The 25,526-nt window shown below is 45.1% G+C and overlaps 1 protein-coding gene and 1 non-coding gene across 3 annotated transcripts in view; one reads left to right on the top strand and one right to left on the bottom strand.

Moving 5' to 3' along the window:
- Nucleotides 1-25,526, top strand: part of LOC124546611 (phosphofurin acidic cluster sorting protein 2-like) — a 676,573-nt gene that overhangs the window by 147,366 nt on the left and 503,681 nt on the right. The window lies entirely within an intron of this gene.
- Nucleotides 16,618-16,691, bottom strand: Trnat-ugu. The gene has a single exon. It is a non-coding gene; the product is annotated as a tRNA-Thr (tRNA).

Here is a 25,526-nt window from a genome sequence, read left to right as displayed (position 1 = left end):
ACATGTCCTACCAACCGATCCCTTCTTCTGGTCAAGTTGTGCCACAAACTTCTCTCCTCCCCAATCCTATTCAATACCTCCTCATTAGTTATGTGATCTACCCATCTAATCTTCAGCATTCTTCTGTAGCACCACATTTCGAAAGCTTCTATTCTCTTCTTGTCCAAACTATTTATCGTCCATGTTTCACTTCCATACATGGCTACACTCCATACGAATACTTTCAGTAATGACTTCCTGACACTTAAATCAATACTGGATGTTAACAAATTTCTCTTCTTCAGAAACGCTTTCCTTGCCATTGCCAGCCTACATTTTATATCCTCTCTACTTCGACCATCATCAGTTATTTTGCTCCCCAAATAGCAAAACTCCTTTACTACTTTAAGTGCGTCATTTCCTAATCTAATTCCCTCAGCATCACTGGACTTAATTAGACTACATTCCATTATCCTTGTTTTGCTTTTGTTGATGTTCATCTTATATCCTCCTTTCAAGACACTGTCCATTCCATTCAACTGCTCTTCCAAGTCCTTTGCTGTCTCTGACAGAATTACAATGTCATCGGCGAACCTCAAAGTTTTTATTTCTTCTCCATGAATTTTAATACCTACCCCGAATTTTTCTTTTGTTTCCTTTACTGCTTGCTCAATATACAGATTGAACAACATCGGGAAGAGGCTACAACCCTGTCTTACTCCCTTCCCAACCACTGCTTCCCTTTATGTCCCTCGACTCTTATAACTGCCATCTGGTTTCTGTACAAATTGTAAATAGCCTTTCGCTCCCTGTATTTTACCCTTGCCACCTTTAGAATTTGAAAGAGAGTATTCCAGTCAACATTGTCAAAAGCTTTCTCTAAGTCTACAAATGCTAGAAACGTAGGTTTGCCTTTCCTTAGTCTTTCTTCTAAGATAAGTCGTAAGGTCAGTATTGCCTCACGTGTTCAAGTGTTTCTACGGAATCCGAACTGATCTTCCCCGAGGTTGGCTTCTACTAGTTTTTCCATTCGTCTGTAAAGAATTCGTGTTAGTATTTTGCAGCTGTGACTTATTAAGCTGATAGTTCGGTAATTTTCACATATGTCAACACCTGCTTTCTTTGGGATTGGAATTATTATATTCTTCTCGAATTCTGAGGGTATTTCACCTGTCTCATACATCTTGCTCACCAGATGGTAGAGTTTTGTCAGGACTGGCTCTCCCACGGCCGTCAGTAGTTCCAATGGAATATTGTCTACTCCGGGGGCCTTGTTTCGACTCAGGTCTTTCAGTGCTCTGTCAAACTCTTCACGCAGTATCGTATCTCCCATTTCATCTTCATCTACATCCTCTTCCATTTCCATAATATTGTCCTCAAGTACATCGCCCTTGTATAGACCCTCTATATACTCCTTCCACCTTTCTGCTTTCCATTCTTTGCTTAGAACTGGGTTTCCATCTGAGCTCTTGATATTCATACAAGTCGTTCTCTTATCTCCAAAGGTCTCTTTAATTTTCCTGTAGGCGGTATCTATCTTACCCCTAGTGAGATAGGCCTCTACATCCTTACATTTGTCCTCTAACCATCCCTGCTTAGCCATTTTGCACTTCCTGTCGATCTAATTTTTGAGACGTTTGTATTCCTTTTTGCCTGTTTCACTTACTGCATTTTTATATTTTCTCCTTTCATCAATTAAATTCAATATTTCTTCTGTTACCCAAGGATTTCTACTAGCCCTCGTCTTTTTACCTACTTGATCCTCTGCTGCCTTCACTACTTCATCCCTCAAAGCTACCCATTCTTCTTCTACTGTATTTATTTCCCCCATTCCTGTCAATTGCTCCCTTATGCTCTCCCTGAATCTCTGTACAACCTCTGGTTCTTTTAGTTTATCCAGGTCCCATCTCCTTAAATTCCCACCTTTTTGCAGTTTCTTCAGTTTTAATCTACAGGTCATAACCAATAGATTGTGGTCAGAGTCCACATCTGCCCCTGGAAATGTCTTACAATTTAAAACCTGGTTCCTAAATCTCTGTCTTATCATTATATAATCTATCTGATACCTTTTAGTATCTCCAGGGTTCTTCCATGTATACAACCTTCTTTCATGATTCTTAAACCAAGTGTTAGTTATGATTATGTTGTGCTCTGTGCAAAATTCTACCAGGCGGCTTCCTCTTTCATTTCTGTCCCCCAATCCATATTCACCTACTATGTTTCCTTCTCTCCCTTTTCCTACACTCGAATTCCAGTCACCCATGACTATTAAATTTTCGTCTCCCTTCACAATCTGAATAATTTCTTTTATTTCATCATACATTTCTTCAATTTCTTCGTCATCTGCAGAGCTAGTTGGCATATAAACTTGTACTACTGTAGTAGGTGTGGGCTTCGTGTCTATCTTGGCCACAATAATGCGTTCACTATGCTGTTTGTAGTAGCTTACCCGCATTCCTATTTTCCTATTCATTATTAAACCTACTCCTGCATTACCCCTATTTGATTTTGTGTTTATAACCCTGTAGTCACCTGACCAGAAGTCTTGTTCCTCCTGCCACCGAACTTCACTAATTCCCACTATATCTAACTTCAACCTATCCATTTCCCTTTTTAAATTTTCTAACCTACCTGCCCGATTAAGGGATCTGACATTCCACGCTCCGATCCGTAGAACGCCAGTTTTCTTTCTCCTGATAACGACATCCTCTTGAGTAGTCCCCGCCCGGAGATCCGAATGGGGGACTATTTTACCTCCGGAATATTTTACCCAAGAGGACGCCATCATCATGTAATCATACAGTAAAGCTGCATGCCCTCGGGAAAAATTACGGCTGTAGTTTCCCCTTGCTTTCAGCCGTTCGCAGTACCAGCACAGCAAGGCCGTTTTGGTTATTGTTATAAGGCCAGATCAGTCAATCATCCAGACTGTTGCCATTGCAACTACTGAAAAGGCTGCTGCCCCTCTTCAGGCCTCTCAACAGATACCCCTCCGTTGTGGTTGCACCTACGGTACGGCTATCTGTATCGCTGAGGCACGCAAGCCTCCCCACCAACGGCAAGGTCCATGGTTCATGGGGGGGGTATCCCACATATCATCAATGTTCATGTCTGGGGAGTTTGGTGGCCAGCGGATGTGCTTAAACTCGGAAGAGTGTTCCTGGAGCCACTCTGTAGCAGTTCTGGACCTGTGGGGTGTCGCATCGTCCTGCTGGAATTACCGAAGTCTGTCGAAATGCACAATGGACTTGAATGGCTGCAGGTGATCAGACAGGATGCTTACGTACGTGTCATCTGTCAGAGTTCTATCTAAGCGTGTCAGGGGTCCCACATCACTTCAACTGCACATGCCCCACACCATTACAGAGCCTCCACAAGCTTGAACTGTCTCCTGCTGACATGCAGGGTCCACGGGTTCATGAGATCGTCTCCATACCGGTACACGTCCATTTGCTCGATACAGTTTGAAACGAGACTCGTCCGACCAGGTTACATGTTTCCAATCATCAACAGTCCAATGTCGGTGTTGACGGGTCTAGGCGAGACTTAAAAGCTTTGTGTCGTACTGTCATCAAGGGTACGTGAGTGAGCCTTTGGCTCCGAAACCCCAAATCGATGATGGTTCGTTGAGTGTTAGCACGCTGAGACTTGCTGATGGCCGAGCATTGAAATCTGCAGCAATTTGCGGAAAAGTCGCACTATTGTCACGCTGAACGATTCTCTTGAGTCGTCGTTGGTGCCGTTCTTGCAGGGTCTTTTTGCGGCCTCATCGATGTCGGAGATTTGACGTTTTACGGGATTGCTGATATTCACGGTACACTCGTGAAGTGGTAGTACGGGAAAATGTCCACTTCATCGCTACCTCGAAGATGCTGAGTCCTCTCGTTCGAGCGCCGACTGTAACACCACGTTCAAACTCACTTAAATCTTGATAGCCTGCCACTGTAGCAGCAGTGACCGATCTAACAACTGTGCCAGGCACTTGTTGCCTTATATAGGTGTTGCCGGCCGCAGCGCCGTGTTCTACCTGTTTACATATCTCTATATTCGAATACTCACGTCTATACTAATTTCTTTGGCACTCAGTGTATATTAGTTGTTAACAAATTTCGCTTTTTTAGAAATGCTTTCGTAGCTATTTCCAGCCTCCATTGTATATCCTCTTTATTTCGACCATCATGAGCTTTTTTTTCCCCTCTTGCGAAGAGAATTACAATGTCCTCGGCACACTTCAAACTTTCTATTCCTTCTCCTCCAACTTCAGTTCACTTACCAGGATATGTCCTTGGTTCTCTTGACATCTTGCTTAATGTATAGATTCAATAACGTCAATATCTGGCACAGACTACAACCCTGTCTCATTTGCTTTTCAGCCACCACTGTCCCTTCAAGTCTTTCGAGTAATAACTGCACTCTAGTTTCTGTGCAAAATAAGCTTTCGCTTCTTGTATTTTATCCTTGGTACGATTAGGATTTAAAAGAGCGTAATCCAGTTCAAATTGTCAAACGCTTTCTCTAAATCTACAAACGCTGTCAATCTAGGTTTGCCTTTCTTCAAATTATCTTCTAAGGAGTTTGATTAGTTCTGTGTGAAATAGAAAAACTGTCTATATAGCACTTTAGTTAATCACTCGACACTGTCAATTACGCGTTTCGATAGCCTGCCATGTACAGACTGTGTAGTAAAAAAAGACCAAAAAGGTATGAACGTAATTTTTAAACATTAAATAAAGATGTAAGACTTCATAGCAAAATATTAGAAAACACCGAATCAGTAAGCACAAAGATGAGAGAAATGACCGATACAGGATATTTCGTCAAATTTTGTGCTGACTTACGTAGGTTGCAAATACCGATTTGATCTTCGTACTAAAAAGGCAGAATTATCAACCCACCACTAAGTGACGTTCACGGCACATAGGAACTTCCCTCTACATTGAAAAAATACGCGATCAGAATTAAATCTGTTGGTACTTGTTATGTGTCTGACACAGCATGGCGAAGCGCATTTTTTATGATTGATGTGTGGATCAAATGAGATACAGAGTGTCCGAAGACTGGTTTTATACAGTGCGCAACGATCGCTGCTCTTTATGAACACTTTGTCATTTATAAGGGATTAATTAGTGAAGCAGCAGCTTACGTATGAGCTATTGTTCATATCACTTAGTTCCAGTTTCACCAAGAGGTGCAAAGGCCTTGTACTCACGAGTGAAAAAGTTACCGAATATATGAACTCTCAGAGAAGGAAGCGCGCATCAGAACAAAGACGAAGCGTACGCCCCATAACGAAACCGATGAACGGAGGGATGTTGTTACCAAAAACAGTTTCGTAATAGCCAGCGCATTTACGCAGTGCTCTGACAGTTGGAAATGTCAATCGTTATATATCCCTTTTATAATGACAGGTGAGAACGCAGCTTTGTGAAGCGTCTCTCCTGGCCGGAAGCCAGAGCATAGAACAGACAGTAAAATCGTGCGCTAGAGATAGTTAAAATCACTTTTGAGAAAATCAAAATGAAAGGCGTGATGCAGAAAGAACGGGCGAAGTAAGAGGCAGAACGGCACAGCCGTGGTCACCCGGCGATCGGATACACATTCCTTCGCCCTAAGGAAGACAGTCAGGAAGTTGGGCTTGAGAGCTTCTGGGGTGATTTCACTCTTGCCGACCGCAACGTCTCGTATAGTTTTAGTTGCTGGTTCTCTTCTGCAAACAGAAGTTAAGCGTCTCATCGAATTAGGGAAGGAAGTCGGCCGTGCCCTTTCAAAGGAACCATCCCGGCATATGCCTGGAGTGACTTAGGGAAATCAAGGAAAACCGAAATCAGAATGGCCGGACGCGGTATCGAACCGTCGTCCTCCCAAATGCGAGTCCAGTGTGCTAACCATTGAGTCACCTCGCTTCGGTCGCGACGCGGTGAAGGGGCGGCTTGTAAACCCGGACCGCGAGTCACTCCGCGGCGATCGCCACTGACAGAGTGCCCTGGATTTTCTTAAAGACGACTTGAATATCAGTGCCCGAACATCAGTTTCCTACACCCGTACGAGGCAATAAAAATATTTAAAGAAATCTGAAACAACTGTCTTTGAAGATTGGATGATTTCTGAGCGCTGTTCAGTACAAAACTTCTCCACTACGTTAAAAGAAGAGCTGGTAGCGGAGCGCGCGTTAAATCTTGCATTCGCGATCCCTGTCGTCCGATTCCCGGTAGTGGCATTTTTTTAGTAATATCTAAATTTAAATATCTTCAACATTTTGCGGCCCTGTCAGCAACTTATAAATATTAATTTTAATAATCAACAGCCTCAGTTGCACCGTTTACCTAGAATTTACCTAGGTTTCAGTCGGGATAACCCAACCCTCTTCAGAATAACAGTAACCACTATGGACAAACGGTAGTTACTGTTATTCTGAAGAGGGTTGGGTTATCCCGACTAAAACATAGGTAAATTCTAGGTAAACGGTGCAACTGAGGCTGTTGATTATTAAAATTGAAATTAATATCTAAATTCTTTGTTTATTATCGGATGTAAATGTTTATTAACAAATACGGTCTCATATTTATGTTCAATAGTCATAACATTTTTTAAATTTTTAGTTAGAAATTGCACGTGAAAAAGAATATTCGGAATAAATTAAAGTTTGGTACAAAATACAGAAGATCAAATTGAAATTAAATCCTTTTTTAAATTTCTACCGGCTGAACAGAATTATTGTTGCGTATAATTTTTTTCATTTAACAAAAAGGTGTTTCGCGTACCGCATCTGTATCAAATTTTTTCGTTGGATTACTGATTAAAAATAAAGGTATATTTATTAAAATTATGATTTCGGTTTTCATTAACATTTCAGTTGGATTATAGATATAGGATTTAAATAAAAGTAAAAAAAAAAAAAAAAAAAAAGATTGCCACTAGCAAATGGAGCCGGGGAATTTGCGAATATAAGACTTGATTCTACGCGATCTGCCGCCAGCGTTTCTTTCAAAATCCTGGGAGTTACCTCTACTTAACAGGGCTCTAAAACCTAATCTTCAAATGATATATGTACTCCTATATTAGAATTGCGTCATACTGGTTTAGGCACTAACCTTGATCCTTAAAGTGTGAAAAAAATCGAGGAGGGCCAGTCCGTAAGACACTCCCCCCACTGCTACCCCCCAGAAAGTTCTCGCTTTCTTACGCTCGTGGCCGGCTGCCACGTCAACCGTTCGCACTTCCTTATTTTCATTTCCTGGTCCATACTGAACGCAGTGTGGGAAATCAGGAACGTCTGCACAAGCTGCACGCGGAGAATGCACGCGCCTGGTGTATCTTCCTTACGAAGTAAGTTAACATACTGACGTAAACTTCCATGTGAGCTGTATTGTACTCTCCAATTGGATTCTACTTTTTGTCAGGGTATCACATTTCCACATCGCTGCGACTGTTCCAAAACGCCATTCACAACCATCGATGACTTCAGATCTCTCTTTCATAAACTTTTTATTTTGGCTCGTACAGCGCAGTACATCGTAGTAATGTGTCTGGCGGATGTCGTAATGGCAGTCTGTGAAACTCGACAGAATGGTTATCGTGGTTGGACAGAGATGATTTTGCCATGAAAACATCAAAGTGGTCAGAATATAATTTCCCCTGCAGACGGAGGCTGTGTAACTGTTACGCTGAACACACGCGAGTCTGTTCTGCGTGACACCTCTGCGAGGTAAACATAATCAGCCTGGCCAGTGACAGGTTGGGACTCTTCATTCGTACACAGTATTCCATGAACTGTGTACAAAGCCAGACCAACAGGCATTACATGCATTGACCAAAAATGGATAGTGCATTGAGAATGGCTAGTTGCTAGCCGAAATCTAGATCAGCCAATAAATATTCCAAAGGGCTACTGATAGCTGAAATCTATTATTTGCAAATCAAAATAACGGTCGCTGCGCCGGCGGAAGTGGCCGTGCGGTTTAAGGCGCTGCAGTCTGGAACCGCAAGACCGCTACGGTCGCAGGTTCGAATCCTGCCTCGTGCATGGATGTTTGTGATGTCCTTAGGTTAGTTAGGTTTAGCTAGTTCTAAGTTCTAGGGGACTAATGACCTCAGCAGTTGAGTCCCATAGTGCTCAGAGCCATTTGAACCATTTGAACGGTCGCTGCCTGCAACTGCCTCTGTATGGGGGATAACCTGACCTAGTGAGTGAACGCTTGTATTGTTACTTTCATGTACATATATTTCAGAATTGTGTATTTGTGTTAAGTACAGTTCGAGGACTGATTTATATAACCGTCTTTTGATACTAATTCCTGGGTCATCTATAAAGAATGAGTTGATCTTTCGTACCTCTTCATTGTATTTCCTCTTTTGATACAGACAGTAGAGAACCCTAAACATAAAAAAATGAGATCGAAAATCCAGTGGTGTCCAGCGATACGGATACGGTCCATTGTAGTGCTTGCGTGAGACTGCAGGTCGTCACTTTGACCAGTTGCTGTGTAAGTAAGTAGCTGTCGTAATGTGGAATTTCTTTGCGTGAATCAGATAGTATTCACTCACGATCATTAGTTCCGTATATTTTGACCTCAAAGTCGTGTGATACAATGTACTGCTAGAAGGATGTCACCTGTTTTAATATTCGTCCCTAATAGCTGCGACGTCGACAGGACGCTAAATCTTAATTCCGCTTCCTTTCTTCTACTTAATATAAAGAGGCGCAGAAAAAATGACGTAACATGCGCAGAATTCCTAGCCAGCTTAAAATGGCTTGCTAGACCAGGACTCGATTTCGGACGTTTGATGGCACCGTCGGATGGCGCTGTTAGCAAGAGCAAAGATCTGAATGATGTCACCAGGAACTTTCATTGTGCTTGGTGCTTAAATGTATGTATCGTCCTGTAAGGTATGTGCCGTTATATATTTCATACAGGAAATCTGACGCAGTCTTTGTCATTGTGCCAGGGGTTCCGAGAAGCGCTTCACCGCGATGATTTGTCTGTGCTATTTTTGCGGTATTGATTCGCCAGAGGTCAGCCCAGGTGGCTTCTAAAACTGCTCCTAACTGCCTATGGAAATATGCATAACCATCGACCTCGAGTCCAAGAAGAGAAGACACGGTTGCGTTCTGCTTTCCAGGAACACAAATTACAGCGCTGCGTCGCTGTTGTGAATGGAGTTATCACGATGAATTAAGGACTGTTCGTGCACTGTTTCGTTGCTGTCATACTTGTCCCGCAGAGAAACTTGAGAGATAACAACGTAGTTACTGAAGCTATGTTAAATAGTGTGGTTTCTCTGTATGTCTGTCTGGTGTGTGTGTGTGTGTGTGTGTGTGTGTGTGTGTGTGTGAGTAAGTAAGTAATGAAGCCGAATGGGGTGGTGGTTAGAGACAATTAGCAAGACTGGTAAGACGTAGAAAATACGCAAAACCGTGGGTGATAGCGGTCGGTGCGTTGACTGTAGTGCAGCTTAAGAACTCGCAAATAAAATTGGCTCACGGCTGGGGTCGTAGTCGGACGCTTACCGTCGTGCGTGCGTGTGCACCGTCTATCACTCTCTTAAGAACCATCGTATGAATTACTGCCTGTAATAAACGAGTAGATCAAAAGATTTGATTTTTTCCGTACCACTACTTCTGTCCCAGGTAAAATGTCTCGTTAACAACAGACGGCAATTCTCACGGCGGTGAGGCCTTCACACTACACTCAAGGAGTTCCCGCCATCCTTCTTCACGCTTCCCTAACAGTACGAGCGCTTGTTTTGTAATTACCTAGACGGTGACACAGCTCGACACCCCTCTCCCCGACTCTTTCGTCCCCCTTCCTTAATTTTTAAAACGAAACAAGCCAAAGACATACAACCGCCGGCGGCCTAAGTTCGGTGCGTTGCTGTAATAACCAGAGTTGCATTTCCATTGGCTTCTTTAATTTTGATTTACTGCTAGAAAAACTTTTTTGTGAAATAGATTGTATATGCCTGCGTATGAAACCTTACAAAGTTCTCGTGTCCTAAACTGGAATTTTGTACTCCTCCATGAATGCGAGACATGAGTCTCTTTGAAGCAGTAAGACTGACAGAATCCGCTTTATATTTATGTGCGTTGCAGAAGTAAGCCGTAAAGAGGCGTTATCAGACGAACAAGATTGTTTAAAGGTTGCATAATGGCGATTTTCCAAGGTATTTATATTTGCGATTGCTTGGTAACGCCATTTCACGTCCTCGAGATGCTTCTTTCATCTCAAACGGAGAGTGGTGAAATCAAGCAACATTGATAAGGCTGATCCTATTGGGTGTGTAACTAAGCAGAATTGGATAAATCTTGTCGAAATACTATCCTACTTCCTTTACTGTACAGCATATAAACATGTGCTATAGGTCAGTATTCTAAGAACACTGCTATTCGAGTTTCAAAGAATTGTTCTTAACATTGAACTTTTTGTTACAGGTAAGCAACCAGTATGCGGCATGAAATTGCAGTTGACGTTAGTAAGTTCCTAAAATTAAGCATGGTTTTTTTGTACTTGACGTATATTTTGTAGTACAGTCAGCACGTTGCGTTACCATTCTGTAATTAGGACAACGTTAGCTGAGGAAAAACACGTGACCGCAGAAACCACCGCCAGAGATTGTGGAGAGCGACGTCGTCGCTATGAGGAACGGTATACACACACACGCATTAAGTACACGTACTGTGAACCTTACTTATCTTTCTCCTTGTACTCACTTCGGCACAATCAATCTTCCTAACGTTGTGACCATTATCGTAAACCATTTATAGTCTGAACTTCGTCCTATTTGTCGAGGTCTGAGGATAGTGGATAGTGAAGTATACCATTGGTTGGTAGTGGACATTACATCCGTTATGATGTTCACTGCTTATTTATTGTACTTTTTCCGCAGTCGGAACTCTGACATTGGTATATTCTGGCAGGTGGCGTATCGGTTGCGCTCGCTCTCTCTCTCTCTCTCTCTCTCTCTCTCTCTCTCTCTCTCTCTCTCTCTCCTCTTTTTTTTTTGGGGGGGGGGGGGGGGGAGAGGGAGACCAACCCACCTTGAAAAGAAGTCCCAGGAAAAATTGCGCCATTTAATAATCAGCCTATGATCAAACACACATCGCCGTACTGTCGTGACTGTGTACTCTTGCTTTGTTGTAATTTTTCGTTAGTTGCTAGTTGCAGTATATTGTTCTCATAACTATCAGAAGTTATGCATTGCTGGGAAAACAGCTGTCCAGTAATTGGTGTTGCCCTAATAGCGCACCACACTCCTGTTTTCCCGTCATGCAAAGGCTCTGGATGCGACGAATGAGGATTTTGAGAACTCCAACGCTGATTGTTCTGCGAGTCGACGTGCAGCCGTGCTTCTGCCAGAGCAGGACATTTCAGGATGAACCTGTCCAAGAGTGCAATGGCGGAATGAATCTGCGGTGCTGACGTCGAGCACAGAATCTGAAGTGGTTATTCGATGCACCACCGTTACTTTGTCACGTTTCAACTTTAGTCTCCACAGAGCTGTGACCAGATTCCGCTGACACACCACTCTGAAACGCTAAGTGGTGCAACGATTTTCTCGGACTCTTCTAAGGCCGCGCTCCTAACCCGTGCTCGGCTATAAGCGATACGGCAGTGCCTAAGCGTCGTCGGCGATTGCAGCCGGCCTGCCCGGTATTGTTTGCCGGACACGTAAAGCACTCTGCAGCACTAAAAAATGTCGTACAGGCTGCGTAGTGTTGGCGACAAAATAACTGAGGTATAGCGAACGGTGCGGAAGGGTGTGTAGAGCGTCTCGTACTCTTGAGAACAAGTTCGCCACAAACGAGGTAGAATTACTGTCTGAAAGGCTGCTGCACAACAGTTCTGAAACGAACGAAGTGACGCGGTCTGGTTCCTGCAGGGGCCCCTGACTGAGAGCCCCGAGTCTGTTTTCCACAGAGCCATTGTTTCGCGTCAGGCTAAGATCCTGAATGAGAAGAATTACTTACTCCGGTCAGAGCGAATGCGCGAGGCTTTTACCTCTTTCTGTCGAGGGTCTCCAAAAGCTAATAATACAGGAGAAAGTTTCATGTCAAGCTGGGCCCGCCTCGGGATCCTAGCGCCGGTTAAATAACGACTTGATCATCCCGACCGTACTAGCAGCTGTCGATCTTGACGAGCTGATAGCTTAATAAACTCCCATACTAACACATTTCAGGACTCTACTTATAGCAAAGTACTATAGATCTCAGTTCTTAACAGATCCATATCTGCAAAACATTTGAGAGAATACTGACACGTCTTCTCACTTTCCTGATTTAAATGAAAGTAACCATCGAAACAATAACGTTGCCGGCTGTGCAAAGACATCCACTGCTCGTGTTCTCTGCCCAACTCTGTTGTGCGACTGAACCACGTAATGTCCATGAATTGAATTGCGTCAGCTAGTGGGAGACTTTTAGCCAAGCGAACGCGTTTATTTGAACTCAGGTACTGTCCGGAAACACACGTTACCAAAAAGGCACAAGAAACGGACAGACCAGGGGAGCGTCCTACTCTCACTTTCATTCACCGCCTACACGCACGAGTAACGGGCCACTCCACTTTTACTGTGTATGATAGCGGCCTTGCAGTGACATAGCTAGCGAAAATAAATAAAATGGACAATATGCATCTTGGTTTTTGTGAAAACATTTCGGAGCAAAAAGTTCCAGACCAGTAATCCAGTTAACTACAGTTACCAGTCCCATGGAATAAAAGGAGAGAAATTACGCATTTCCTTCCATGTCAGACACAATCATTACACCACTCGTCATTGATACGTTGGCCATCTTCAGGTTATATGCGTCTAGGCAGCATTTGGCGAACAAAGGAACTGTGACTCATAGAATCTGAAGATGGCCAACGTATGGCTGAGCCCGGTTATGGTGTGTTCTTAAAAGATTGTATGATACTGTCTAAAATAAAAAGTATCTAGTACGTCAACAGACTTCTCCATAGCCAGAATGTCACTTTTTCCAAATACTTCACTTATTTTTGGATAATTATTTTCAGAAATATCGAAACATGACTCAAGTTCGTAATTTCAGCTTAAAATTTAAAAACACTGTTGTGACCACGAAACAATGTCGGGCCGCCACAAGCACAATCTGTCGAGGGATGGCTGAGCACGGTACGAATATCTTCCAAAAATCCGCACACGAAAATGCGTTTTTACGGGAGTTCACATCTCGCGTTCTGTTGTTTCACAGAAATAAGGGATCAAGTGTTTTGGATAGCCCTTGCCCTAACGATCATTTGTATAGCTATCGGATGAACGGGCTCCCTGTAGCTATCCTAGGGTCGAAAAGTAGACAGTACTCACTTCCACCAGCCCTGGGAAATTCAGCAAGTTGGTTCGTTCTTGTGCATTAACTTTGGTGTAGGATCGACCTTAGTCGGCTTATAAAAGCACCATTTTCTCGTGCGCGGTTCCTAAGATATCTTCGGAAAACTATAATTTTTTTGGGTACGAAAAGTACCAGTTGTGGGGAGGGTCAGTCCTATAATTTCTATACATGGCAAATCGTCGAAATTTTTACCATATGTTTTTCAGATGATGATCTTGGTGTACCTTGAAACTTTTTTCGATATCATTTTCGTTACCGAGATCCAGAGGTTCAGAGCTACCACACTTACGCACGTAATATCCGGTCTGAGGCATAAATAAAGTTTTAGCTGAATTAGTGAACACATGACAGTGCTTCTGGGGTCATCGCAAGGGTTCCGAGGCCACCAAAGTGTGGTTTAGACAACACTTTTTCACCAGTAAAACTTTATGACGCGTTGTCTCTGTATAATTAGCACTTGACAGCTGTACAAATATGCCTAAAGTGGTACTGCAGTGACAAAAATGGCCTAAGAAGGGTGTTAAAAGAGTGTCCAAATTACGTAAAAATGAAAATTCAGTAAAATATTCGTTTTATATGCACAGCGCATCCTGCTGTAGCAGCAAAAAAAGAAGGGAACCAGCGGAAAATACTATCGGAGCACAAAAAAGTCGAATATGTACCTCTTCTAAAGACTCACAAAAAAGTGGGGAACTAACTCTCTCATTTCGCCTTACTCACCAAAACTTTTGATATGCGAACGTCACTTTTCTATGCTGAAAGAGAGTAGCGGAGGGTCAATGACGTTGGAAGAGAGGGGAGACAGTGGCAGTCGGAAGAAAGAGAGAGAGAGAGAGAGAGAGAGAGAGAGAGAGAGAGAGAGAGAGAGAGGGGGGGGGGTGGCAGTGAAAGATAAAGAAATGAAAAATACGGATGAGTAGTAACCGTAAGTAGGTTTGGGGGGAAGAGGAGGAGGGTGTGTGGACCCTTCCAGGCCGGCGTACTTCAACACGTAGGAATACGGGACCGTGCTATTTGGAATGAAATTTTGAACACGTAGGTAACAGCGGAAACTGTAACTTTGAGCCCCAAAATATCTGAGCTGCTGGAGTATGGTGGATACAGTGGGAGTGTGAAAGGAAACGGAAGGAGAAAATGTAAGTGAGAGACGAGACAGTCGCAGTGGGACGTATTGTAAATAAATGGTAGAGAAAAAAAGGAGACATTGGGAGAGTGACATATACAGGCAGTGGAAGTGAGAGGGAGATGCCGAGTATGAAGGCTCAACTCCAAAGAGTCTTGGTTAAAGGATCTACACTTGCGCTAAAAGAGCGCGGATATATTCGCATGCCACAATTTTGGATGGGGAGGCGGAATGAGGATTGAGCCAGCTGATTCCCACCTTTCTGTCAAGAGTCTTTTACAGAGGAACATATTGTCTTTTTTGTGCTCCGACAGGAGCATTTTTCCGCTGTTATGAGTTTTGTACGTGTATCTGCAGTGCTTTAGAACTGAGCAACATCGTGCGAGCCGCACTCGTCCCAGCCGGCGCTGTTCTCTTTCGGTGAGTAGCAGAAGCACATCTTGCGAGAGTGGCGCATCGCCGCTGTCTAGCGGTTCCCGCTTATTATCGATCGGCAACGCGAAAACCGGGTCGAATTATCGAACGGCGCGACACTGCTGAACCACACTTACCGACAGCTAACGACACGCACGACGTAGGCACGTGACACTAGCATTTCCCAGTTAATTGCTTACTCTCCACTGCGCTCTTCGGGACTACCACCTGGTCACAGCCATTTTTTTTTCTAAACTACGACACTGTTGTGTTCTGCGATCGAAGGACAGCGGTTACTACTGCTGACGAACGAGAAGACTGTGAGTAAGAAACACATATATGGACGTGGAACACCCTTTTTTGCTGATTGCTTGACCACTTTCCCAAGAACGATCTGTTTCTTCACTTTATCTAAAACATAGAAAAAGATAATGAATGAAAGTTGTGTGAAATATGAAATGAAAGTAAACGAATGATGTTCTCAAGGTGAATTGTAAAGTAAACATTAAAAATCTGTAAGATCATTAAAGACATACAGAGAAAAAGTAAGCGGAACATCGGGAGTTGGCAGCTGTTTCGTGGGCAGTATGGACGAATGACAAATGTAATATAGAACAAAAATGTGTGTTTCAAAGCGGAGTATTTGCGAGAAGCTGTATTTTAAGATGTTTTATGTCGTCTCGTTGTGTCTGTAGAGCTGTACCATGGGAAGGAAGGAGAGGATGTTCTTTGGTGGCCGGTACCCTCTTTCCATAACATAAACTGCACACATTTATTAACTGGGTTCTTTATTCACAAGAATAGATAGTTACTTATCTGGCAATAATTGTTGTGGTACAAGCTCTGTGTTTAGTCCACGTCCGCCTCACTGCTGGTGAAGTACAAAGTCCGCTATGTACGCTTTTATGGTTACTACTTGTTGCCAGTCTCTGAGTTAGCGGCGGAGCTAACTGCTGCTGCGATTCCCGCTGGGGTGCGACTGATGACAGACTGGAGCCTAAAACGGTGCGACAGACTCGTCGTCCTGTCAGCGGCGGCGACTCTAAATACTGGCGGCCGACGGGGGCGTTGGCGGCCAGTTTCCTACCAGTCTGTTGTAGGCCTCATAATCTTGCGTCTCGCAGCTTCTTTGCCCCATGGTGTGCTGGCGCCAGCTTATGCCAGCACAAGTTGGTTGGTTGTAGAATCTGAATACTTGTTGCAAGTTTGCCTTAAAGAGTGGAACCCAAGCCCAGCATGAAGTCCATGGAGCAGTTGCTTAGTACAGTATACAAGCATGTTGGGACGCTCAGGAGCAATAGCTTGTCGTGTTTCAAAATAGAGATATTTTCGTGTTGTTAATGGTAATAAAAATTAAAGAGTTGCTTAATGATTTTGGAAGTCGCCGTAATATTAGTGGGGACTGTGCATTTTGTTGAACTGTTTTATTTCGGTGTGACTGAGTTTCCAGAATGTTCTACCTGAACGTGCAAAGTACTTTTGTAGCAATTTGAATTTATTGTGCGGTTTCTACAGGTGCAATTGATATGGAGCTATAAACGAAACACGATGGAACAGGGCTACGACGAAATTACGTTATACCGCAGCTAAAGGTACTTTCGCTGTTTTCAGGTGGGATTTTACTCTTTCCATAGTAGTAGCACAAAAATCAAGTTCAGGTTGGAGGGAAATGTGCTCATTGTAAGTTAGAATGAAATTACAACCCTTAGCTGCTTACAGACGTTGACATATGTCAACGGGGACAGATGAAAATGTGCGCCCCGGCCGGGACTCGAACCCGGGATCTCCTGCTTACATGGCAGACGCTCTACCCATCTGAGCCACCGAGGACACAGAGGATAGTGCGACTGCAGGGATTTACCTCTGGCACGCCTCCCTCGAGACTCACATTCTCAACGTATTGCCCCACACTACATTCGTAGTTAGAATGTCTGCTGTACAGCGAGTTTTAAAGGTGGAGAAACAGCGAAGCGGTGTGTGCCGCTGGTGAGTGAGTGAGGGTAGGGGCTGTGCGCTATGCTTGCGGTTTGTGCCGTGGCGACAGCCCGGCGAGTCCCCTCCGGCCGCAGCACAATCAGCCCCTCTGTTCCGGCCCTGGCGGTTCTTGCGCACGGACGGCGCGCTCTCGTGTTTTCCTCCGTCGACTCGCCTTTTTTGTAATTCCATAGCTGCCCACTGCCGCAGACACATTCCAGAGATGCTAGTCTCGTACCCGTATCCGGTTACGTGTCCGCACTGCGTGACACACACACACACACACACACACACACACACACACACACACTTCTTTCTCCTCTCTCTCTGATGTGTAGCCTACACACGCACTTATATACGCATCATACATCATGTATTGCATTGTGGTATTGGTTTTGGACTTACGGCAAATGGTATTCTTGACGTCGTGTATGATCTATGTTCGATGTACGCAGTCATTTCGAAGCTACCACCGGATTTGAAAGAAAACTATTTGTGGCAAGAAATACCAATTATCAAATGGCTTATAGAGGCAGCGAATATACGTGTCCGCTACGTATCACACTGCACCCCAGAAACTGTCCAAGTTGGAAGTTTGCTTTAATGCGCGGTTTTTACATCTGAACCGATTAGTTTTCCTTTGGTATTCACGTTTATCATAAGCGCTTTTACAGTGACTAGTTTCAACACTGAAGTGGTGTATCAAGTATATCTCAAAGTTTTGATTTATGATGAGATAAAGATTAATCACCGGGAGAAACCTGAGACTGTAATTGACGAGAACGTTCAAACGACAGTTAATCCACAGCTACTGAAAACCTTTATTTTCAGCTGTCGCTATTACTGTATAATTTCTTTCACATATGTTCGTGTGCGGGAGGTGCGCGAAATTAGGCTTTTCTTTTCTTTTTCGACCAGTACAGAGGAGGACGTTTGAGCAGTTGTAAAGGCTAGTGAGGCGAACTTCTCGCTACTGCATTTCTGTATTTACTACCTTAAAATCAGTCAGTGCTTCATGTCGCCAAGTTTCGAAATGCTAGCCTTAAAATTAATGGAGTCTTGCTGTTAGATTTCTCATGCACCGTTTCACGTTTAATACATGGTTTCAACAGTAATATGTATCTCATTAATGAATGCTAAAAGTTTTTTTTGTCCTCTAAACACATTTTCTAGACAGTTTCTGTGTCATTTGGAGAAATCACCTGTCGTAGCAGCCGCCCGGTGTGGCCGTGCGGTTCTACGCGCTTCAGTCTGGAACCGCGTGACCGCTACGGTCGCAGGTTCGAATCCTGCCTCGGGCATGGATGTGTGTGATGTCCTTAGGTTAGTTAGGTTTAATTAGTTCAAAGTTCTAGGGGACTGATGACCACCGATGTTAAGTCCCATAGTGCTCAGACCCATTTTTTGAACCTGTCGTAGCACAAATTCGAGACGTACTGATACTCTTCGCATGCAAATTTACACTTGTTAAGGAATTGTTTCTACATCTGAAGCCGGTGTCTACTTTGGTAGTTGTTTTATAGAGCAGTCGGTCACATAAATCGGAGAAATGGATTTGTTGTATATATTTGCCTTTCCTACGCGTACCAATTCGTGCCTTCCTCCGAAAGCGATCGCGCGATACAGCAAGACAGAAAGCAACTACTGGCTTCAGAGCCTTACAAGCACTAGTAGATGACGAACGTCTCAGCGCATCGGGTTTTCCGATATCTCTTGAATACGCACTGACGAACATTTAACGTAGATTGTGGCGTAAACTTAAACCTCGTGACTTGTATCGATTGGCGTACTGCAAACCTGGTGCCCGTTGGAGAAACGTTCCTATTGTTGTATAGTGCAGGCAACATAATATGCTTTAACAGACAGTCTGGTGACATGAAACTCGGGAGAAGCAACTGGGAAAGCGCCCAAACATCATACGATCCACAAGCCAGAATAGTGGCAACACAGTGATTTAATCTGCCAACGGCCTTGCCGCAGTGATAACACCGGTTCCCGTCAGACCACGGAAGTGTTACGCACTGTCGGGCTGGGCTAGCACTTGGATGGGTGACCATCCGGTCTGCCGAGCGCTGTTGGCAAGCGGGGTGCACTCAGCCCTTGCGAGGCAAAACTGGGGAGCGGCTCCGGTCTCGGAAACTGACACACGGCCGGAAGAGCGGCGTGCTGACCACGTGCCCCTCCATATTCGCATCCAGTGACGCCTGTGGGCTGAGGATGACACGGCGGCCGGCCGGTACCGTTGGGCCTTCATGGCCTGTTCGGGAGAAGTTTTAGTTCAGTGATTTAATCTGTGGAACTCTTATTCAGAACGCCCGAATTACACACGTACAATAAGCGCGCGGTGTGCTTGATGTAACAGTGCTTGATTATCTATTTACCTTCTTGTACGCGGGTCCTTGACCGTGGACTCTTCTCCCGCTAGCGTTCACACAACACCTGTTACGCAGGGACTGCCTCTCACTCGGCATGTCGAGGGCCAGAGCGACGATCGACACAAACTCACAGTGGATGCTGGGAAGCGTGGAACCGACCAAGTCACGACCAGCTCCTTTGTCGACGTACCGTTAGGGGACTCACGAAGTAAGGGTGTTGTAAATACGTTTGCCTTCAGAAATGGGCACTGTGGTGGCAGTACAGTTTCTGGGTTGACCGAAAAATGTGCGGTCTTTTTCCTGGATATCAAGACGGAGACGTCGGAAAATGGAGACACTACCAGGAGACGGCACCAAGTGAGAACGTAAAATTTTTACAACAGCCGGGCGAAATCGACGGGACGCCTACCGTTGATGGGAGAGCTAGTCAATTTGGAGTCAGAGCGCTGGATGGTGAACTCTTGCGTTCAAACGTTTCCCTGTTTTCTTTGGCGTCAGAGGACCTTTTAGTTCTTTTCAGACACGTGAGCAATTTTGCGTCCTGCAGCAAATAATTATCGCCAGTTCTGATTCACGTGAGTACGAGGTACGTTTGAGCAACATGCCGAAATTACTTTTTGAAAGGATGCACCGCCATTTAACTGTGTTCCTGTAGTTTTCTTCCGTACAATCTAGATTTCAGCTTTCACGTCATTTTCGAGTACAATATTCTTAAACCATTCACATCATTTTCCTGTGTACTGTGCAGGATGATGAATATACAGTTAAACACACTTGCTCAACAGTTGTACTAATCGTTAAGCAAATATGTTGAGCTTTGTATTTATCATTCTGCAGAATACACAGCAAAATGATGTTAATGGTCTAAGAACATTGAAAATAGCGTGAAAGTCTAAATCTAGATTGTACAGAAGAAAAATACAGAAATATACAGTCAAATGGTGGAGATGTATCCTTTAAAGAAAAATTTTATGTCTTTGGCTCAGGACCATCGAAAAGTTCTCAGCCCTAGATTAGGCTGTAGGGGTAGTTGGACATTCTGTGCGAACTATAGGGACTGACGATACAGTTTTAATCTTGGGTTTCGTTCATTTTGTCTGGCGATTCTTGCCAAAATAATTCAGGAAACACAGAAGCGTGGGATACTAGTGTTGATCAGCCAATAAAAAGTTTCTCGGTGGACGGTGGAGTAATAATGAAATTTGTATCTCAAGGCGTGTGTGACGGCAATAAATTTTTGCGAATAGAAGGAACGTCTTAATTAATTGCAGTGTCTCTGTCTCGTTGAAGTATTTTGTCATTCCAGCACTAGTATTCCCCATCGTAGAAGACGTTTTTTCTTATGAGGATTCACCAGGAATGACTAGTTCTCTCTCTCGTTCTCTCTCTCTCTCTCTCTCTCTCTCTCTCTCTCTCTCTCTCTCTCTCTCTCCCTCTCTCTCTCTCCCTCTCCCTCTCCCTCTCTCTCTCTCTCTCTCCCTCCCTCTCTCTCTCTCTCTCTCTCTCTGCTTTCCCAGAGCATACTGTGAAGTTGAAGATGGCAATTGGCAATTAATCAATTTAGTATGTCCGTAATAAAAATTAATTTAAATGGAGGTGGGCGGAACATTTACCCACGCGAATGGATGATAGAAGGAGCAAGGTAACTCTTCTCTAGAATCAGAGGTAGGAGAAGACTGTGACAGTGAAGTGATGGAAGATGGGTGGACGGCATTAGAAAAATGCTGGGGTAACATGGATATGGATGCGTATACACTGATGGAAAAAAATCGCCAAAACCAAAAAATGACTAATGTGGATTAATCAAATTTCGGGAATACGTTTGTCTAGGTAACGTATTTGATTAATACCGTAAGACCACAGGTTAATGTAAGGACGAGATAAGTCACTGCAAATGTGAGCTGCTGGCACATTAATAACTGGTTTAACCGCCACTATGTTGAATACAAGCATGCAGCCGTGCATGTGTTATGTTGTACAGCTGCCATATGTCAGTTTCTGGGATGGAGATCCATGCCTGTCGCACTTGGTCCGCCTATGCAGGGACAGGTGTGTGGATGACGCTCGAATGGAAACAGATCTGATGGTCGAGCAGGCCGAGGAATATGTCGCCATCTGTAGAATATGTTGGGTTACAAGAGCGGTATGTGGAGGACCGGTGCCTACTGTTGCTGAAGTAGCTGCAGCAGATGCGGTACGATGTTCCAGAGCCAAACGTCGAAGACGATGGTCTTCCCTCTCGGTAGTGCCCCGTGACCATCCGGAGCTCTGTCTCCTCGCGACCGTACGTTACCGTGGCCACCGCTGTCGTCAGACATGTACAGTGGCTACATTCCCGTCTTGCTGAAATATCGCAGGAGAAACGTCCAGACTCTCCTAGTACTATCATACGATCTCGTGTGATGTTGACAATTTCGTCTTCGTCACGTTATAGGCATTCTTGAGTACATCAACTCACGACGTCCGATCTCAAAGATAAGTAACGCTGACGACCGTAACAGCGTGTGTTTGAAGCAAACGTGATTTGCATCCTCATAGTGGCTACTAGCGCCATTCTTCTACATCTACATGATTACTCTGCAGTTCACATTTAAGTGCTTGGCAGAGGGCTCATGGAACCACAATCATACTATCTCTCTACCATTCCACTCCCGATGAGCGCGCGGGAAAAAACGAACACCTAAACCTTTCTGTTCGAGCTCTGATTTCTCTTATTTTATTTTGATGATCATTCCTACCTATGTAGGTTGGGCTCAACAAAATATTTTCGCATTCGGAAGAGAAAGTTGGGGACTGAAATTTCGTAAATAGATCTCGCTGCGACGAAAAACGTCTTTGCTGTAATGACTTCCATGTCAATTCGCGTATCATATCTGCCACACTCTCTCCCCTACTACGTGATAATACAAAACGAGCTAAAATGTAAACTTTCAAGGCCGGAAATATCATGTCCATTATAATTATCCGGGCTGTTATGCCGTGGTCGGTTGATGAATTCTGTGGTGATTCCCAACGTTTCGTCTCCGACTGCGGGAGACATCTTCAAGGGGGTCCGTAGCTTAATGGAAGGTCAGTAGCGAGCCAGTGTGTGTGTTGGACCTTCCATCAAGCTACGGACCCCCTTGAAGATGTCTCCCGCAGTCGGAGACGAAACGTTGGGAATCACCACAGAATTCATCAACCGACCACGGCATAACAGCCCGGATAATTATAATGGACAAAACGAGCTGCCCTTTTTTTGCACCTTTTCGATGTCCTCCGTCAATCCCACCTGGTAACGATCCCACACCGCGTCTTCTAAGTGTCCTGCCAATGAAACGCAAACTTTGGCTCGCCTTCCCCACAATATTATCTATGTGGTCTTTCCAACTGAAGTTGTTCGTAATTTTAACACCCAGGTACTTAGTTGATTTGACAGCCTTGAGAATTGTACTATTTATCGAGTAATCGAATTCCAACGGATTTCTTTTGGAACTCATGTGAATCACCTGACACTTTTCGTTATTTAGCGTCAACTGCCACCTCCCACACCACACAGCAATCTTTTCTAAATCGCTTTGCAACTGATACTGGTCTTCGGATGACCTTACTAGACGGTAAATTACAGCATCATCTGCGAACAACCTAAGAGAACTGCACAGATTGTCACCCAGGTCATTTATATAGATCAGAAACAGCAGAGGTCCCAGGACGCTTCCCTGGCGAACACCTGATATCACTTCAGTTTTGCTTATACTTACTTATACATCTGACGCAAAATCTGAATAGACACCATCATCTTTCAGATGTAGAAACACGCGTAGCAATTTCATTTATGTCCCGCAACTCCTCATTGGTGTTGCTATTTTTTTCGATCACTGTAGATAAAAAGTGTAAAGCGTGGAAGAGCGTAGAATATCTTGGTGGTGGTGGTCGTCGTCGTCGTCGTCGTCGTCGTGAATGCACAGACACGATATTTTACAAGGTGCGATGTTGGATTTTCAGCCCTTGCATCGGGCCAGACAGCTGACAACCTGCTGCTCGAATCGTGTCGTGTTGAAGTGTGCCGCCTGCTTTAGGCGCCCCCGCGGCGCATGACGCCCGCTATCGGACTCGCTATTAGTGGCGGCGGCGGCAGAGGCAGACGAGTCGGCGGGATCGATGCGGATCGCCAGCGCGAGTTGGCGGGCGGGTTTAGCGGGCGCCCCCGCCACGCCGCCAGCCGAGTTTCCATTAGCACCCGCCTCCCCGGCGCGCCCGCTCGTGGCTTTTTAATGAGCGGCCGTAACGCGGACCGGGAGCCGTGGTCTGGCGCGCCGCGACAGTTCAGTCGCTCAAAGTGATTCGCCGGCGTGGAATCGCGCTTTACAACTTACTGCAGTTAAACAGATTTACAGCCCGCGTTACTCTCATTTGTGTAAACTCTTAACCACTTGTGAGCGCGCCAACATAATACGAAAGCAGCTCTGCCAGTCTCACTGACGCAGTTAGTCTCTCTCGCGGACTGCTGCAGTCTCGGAGTACTGCTGTTGGCTATACCGCTCGTCCGTCTGCTTCCTTCAAGCACTGATTAGCCAGAATATTATGCCTACCGACCTACGATCGATATGGACCCGTCGAGGCGATAGCTGTGTCACATGGCGAGGAATGGCTGCTAATGGGACACGCGCAAAGTACATGTAGTATCGCGCTGTCGTTGTGTAGAATGAGGAAGGCGCGCGATCAGTCTGAGTTTGACTGAGGGCAGATTGTGATGGCATGGGGCTTCGGCACGAGCATTTCGGAAACTGCACGATTTATCGGGAGTTGTAGGAGTGCTGTGGTGATTTTTCAAATCGTGGAGAAACCAAGGTGAAACCACGTCTAGACGTCATGGGGCTTGCGGCCACCCCACATTACAAATGTCTGACGTCGTAGGCAGGGCAGTTTGGTAAAACACGACAGGCAGCTATCTGTGGCAGAACTAACATCAGCCTTTAATGCTGGGCAGAGTAAAAGTGTGCCTGAACACGCAGTGCACCAACACTCCCAACGATTGGCCTCTACAGCTGATGACCCATGCATGTGCCAATATTAATACCACGACATCGGCAGCTACGACTGAAACGGGCACGTGATCTTTGGCACTGGACGTTGGCGTAGTGGCAGAGCTTCATATGGTCTGATCATCATGCCGAAGGGAGGGAGCGAATCGGTGGTCTTCCAGAAGAACGGATCCTCGACACTTATACTGCGGGACGGAGACAAGCCGGCGTCGGCTCCATTATGCGCTTGGACACATTTACGTGGGCATCCACGGGTCCAGTGGAGCTCGTGCAAGGCACCGTGACGGCCGAGGAGCACCGTACACTTGTTGCCGACCGCGTGCGCCACTCCCCGACGATCGTCTTTCCCGACGGCAGTGGCATTTTTCAACAAGATAACTGATCATGTCAGAAGGCCAGGAGTGTGATGAAATGGTTCGAGGAATACTGTGACGAGTTCAAATTGATATGCTGCCCCCCCCCCCCCCCCCAACTCGCCAGATCTGAACTCGATCGAACTCTTCTGGGATGTGACGGAATATGACGTCAAAGCTCATCGCCCCTGTACCCAGAATTTACGGGAATTAGGAGGCCTGTGTGTGCAGATGCGGTGCCAACTACCTCCATCGACCTTCCAAGGCATCATTCCTTCCATGCCGCGACTCGTCGCCGCTGTTACATATGCCATAGGTGGACATACCTGCTATTAGGTAGGTTTCACAATATTCTGGCTGATCATTCTACATTCTGTGAAGTTTGGAAGGTAGGAGACGAGGTAGTGGCAGGATTGAAGCTGTGAGGACGGGTCGTCAGTCGTGCTTGGGTAGCTCAGATGGTAGAGCACTTCCCCGCGAACGGCAAAGGTCCCGAGTTCGGGTCTCGGTCCGGCACACAGTTTTAATTTGCCACGAAGTTTCATTCTACATCTAAATTTGTACTTTGCAAGCTCCCCTTCTCCCTCTTCCCGGCATGCCCACCGTGTTCTGTTCTATTCGCGAATACTGTCCACACACGAGCGGATTTTAGCGATAGGCCACAGCGACGGATTCTACAAAATTTGCGCGCCCCGGGTTACTGGAGACGCTACCTGCAAGCCGTTGCGTACAGTTCTCGAAATCGACGATCACGCCTACCCTACTGGCCACACACGAAGGAACACGGGATTCCTTCGACGGGCCTAGTTCAGAAAGACCGCGAGTTTGGCTGTGATTTTGAGGTGGCAGCAAGCCACAATTGTAATGGAGTAGACCAATGACAACATCTAAATATGTTACACAATTGCACCTCTAAGTACCTTGTATGCGGGAACTGAC

The sequence above is a fragment of the Schistocerca americana genome, chromosome 1 (assembly GCF_021461395.2).
Source record: "Schistocerca americana isolate TAMUIC-IGC-003095 chromosome 1, iqSchAmer2.1, whole genome shotgun sequence".
In the NCBI taxonomy this organism is placed as follows: domain Eukaryota; kingdom Metazoa; phylum Arthropoda; class Insecta; order Orthoptera; family Acrididae; genus Schistocerca; species Schistocerca americana.
Note: the sequence above shows the minus strand (reverse complement) of the source record. Positions and strands in the feature narration are given on the sequence as shown.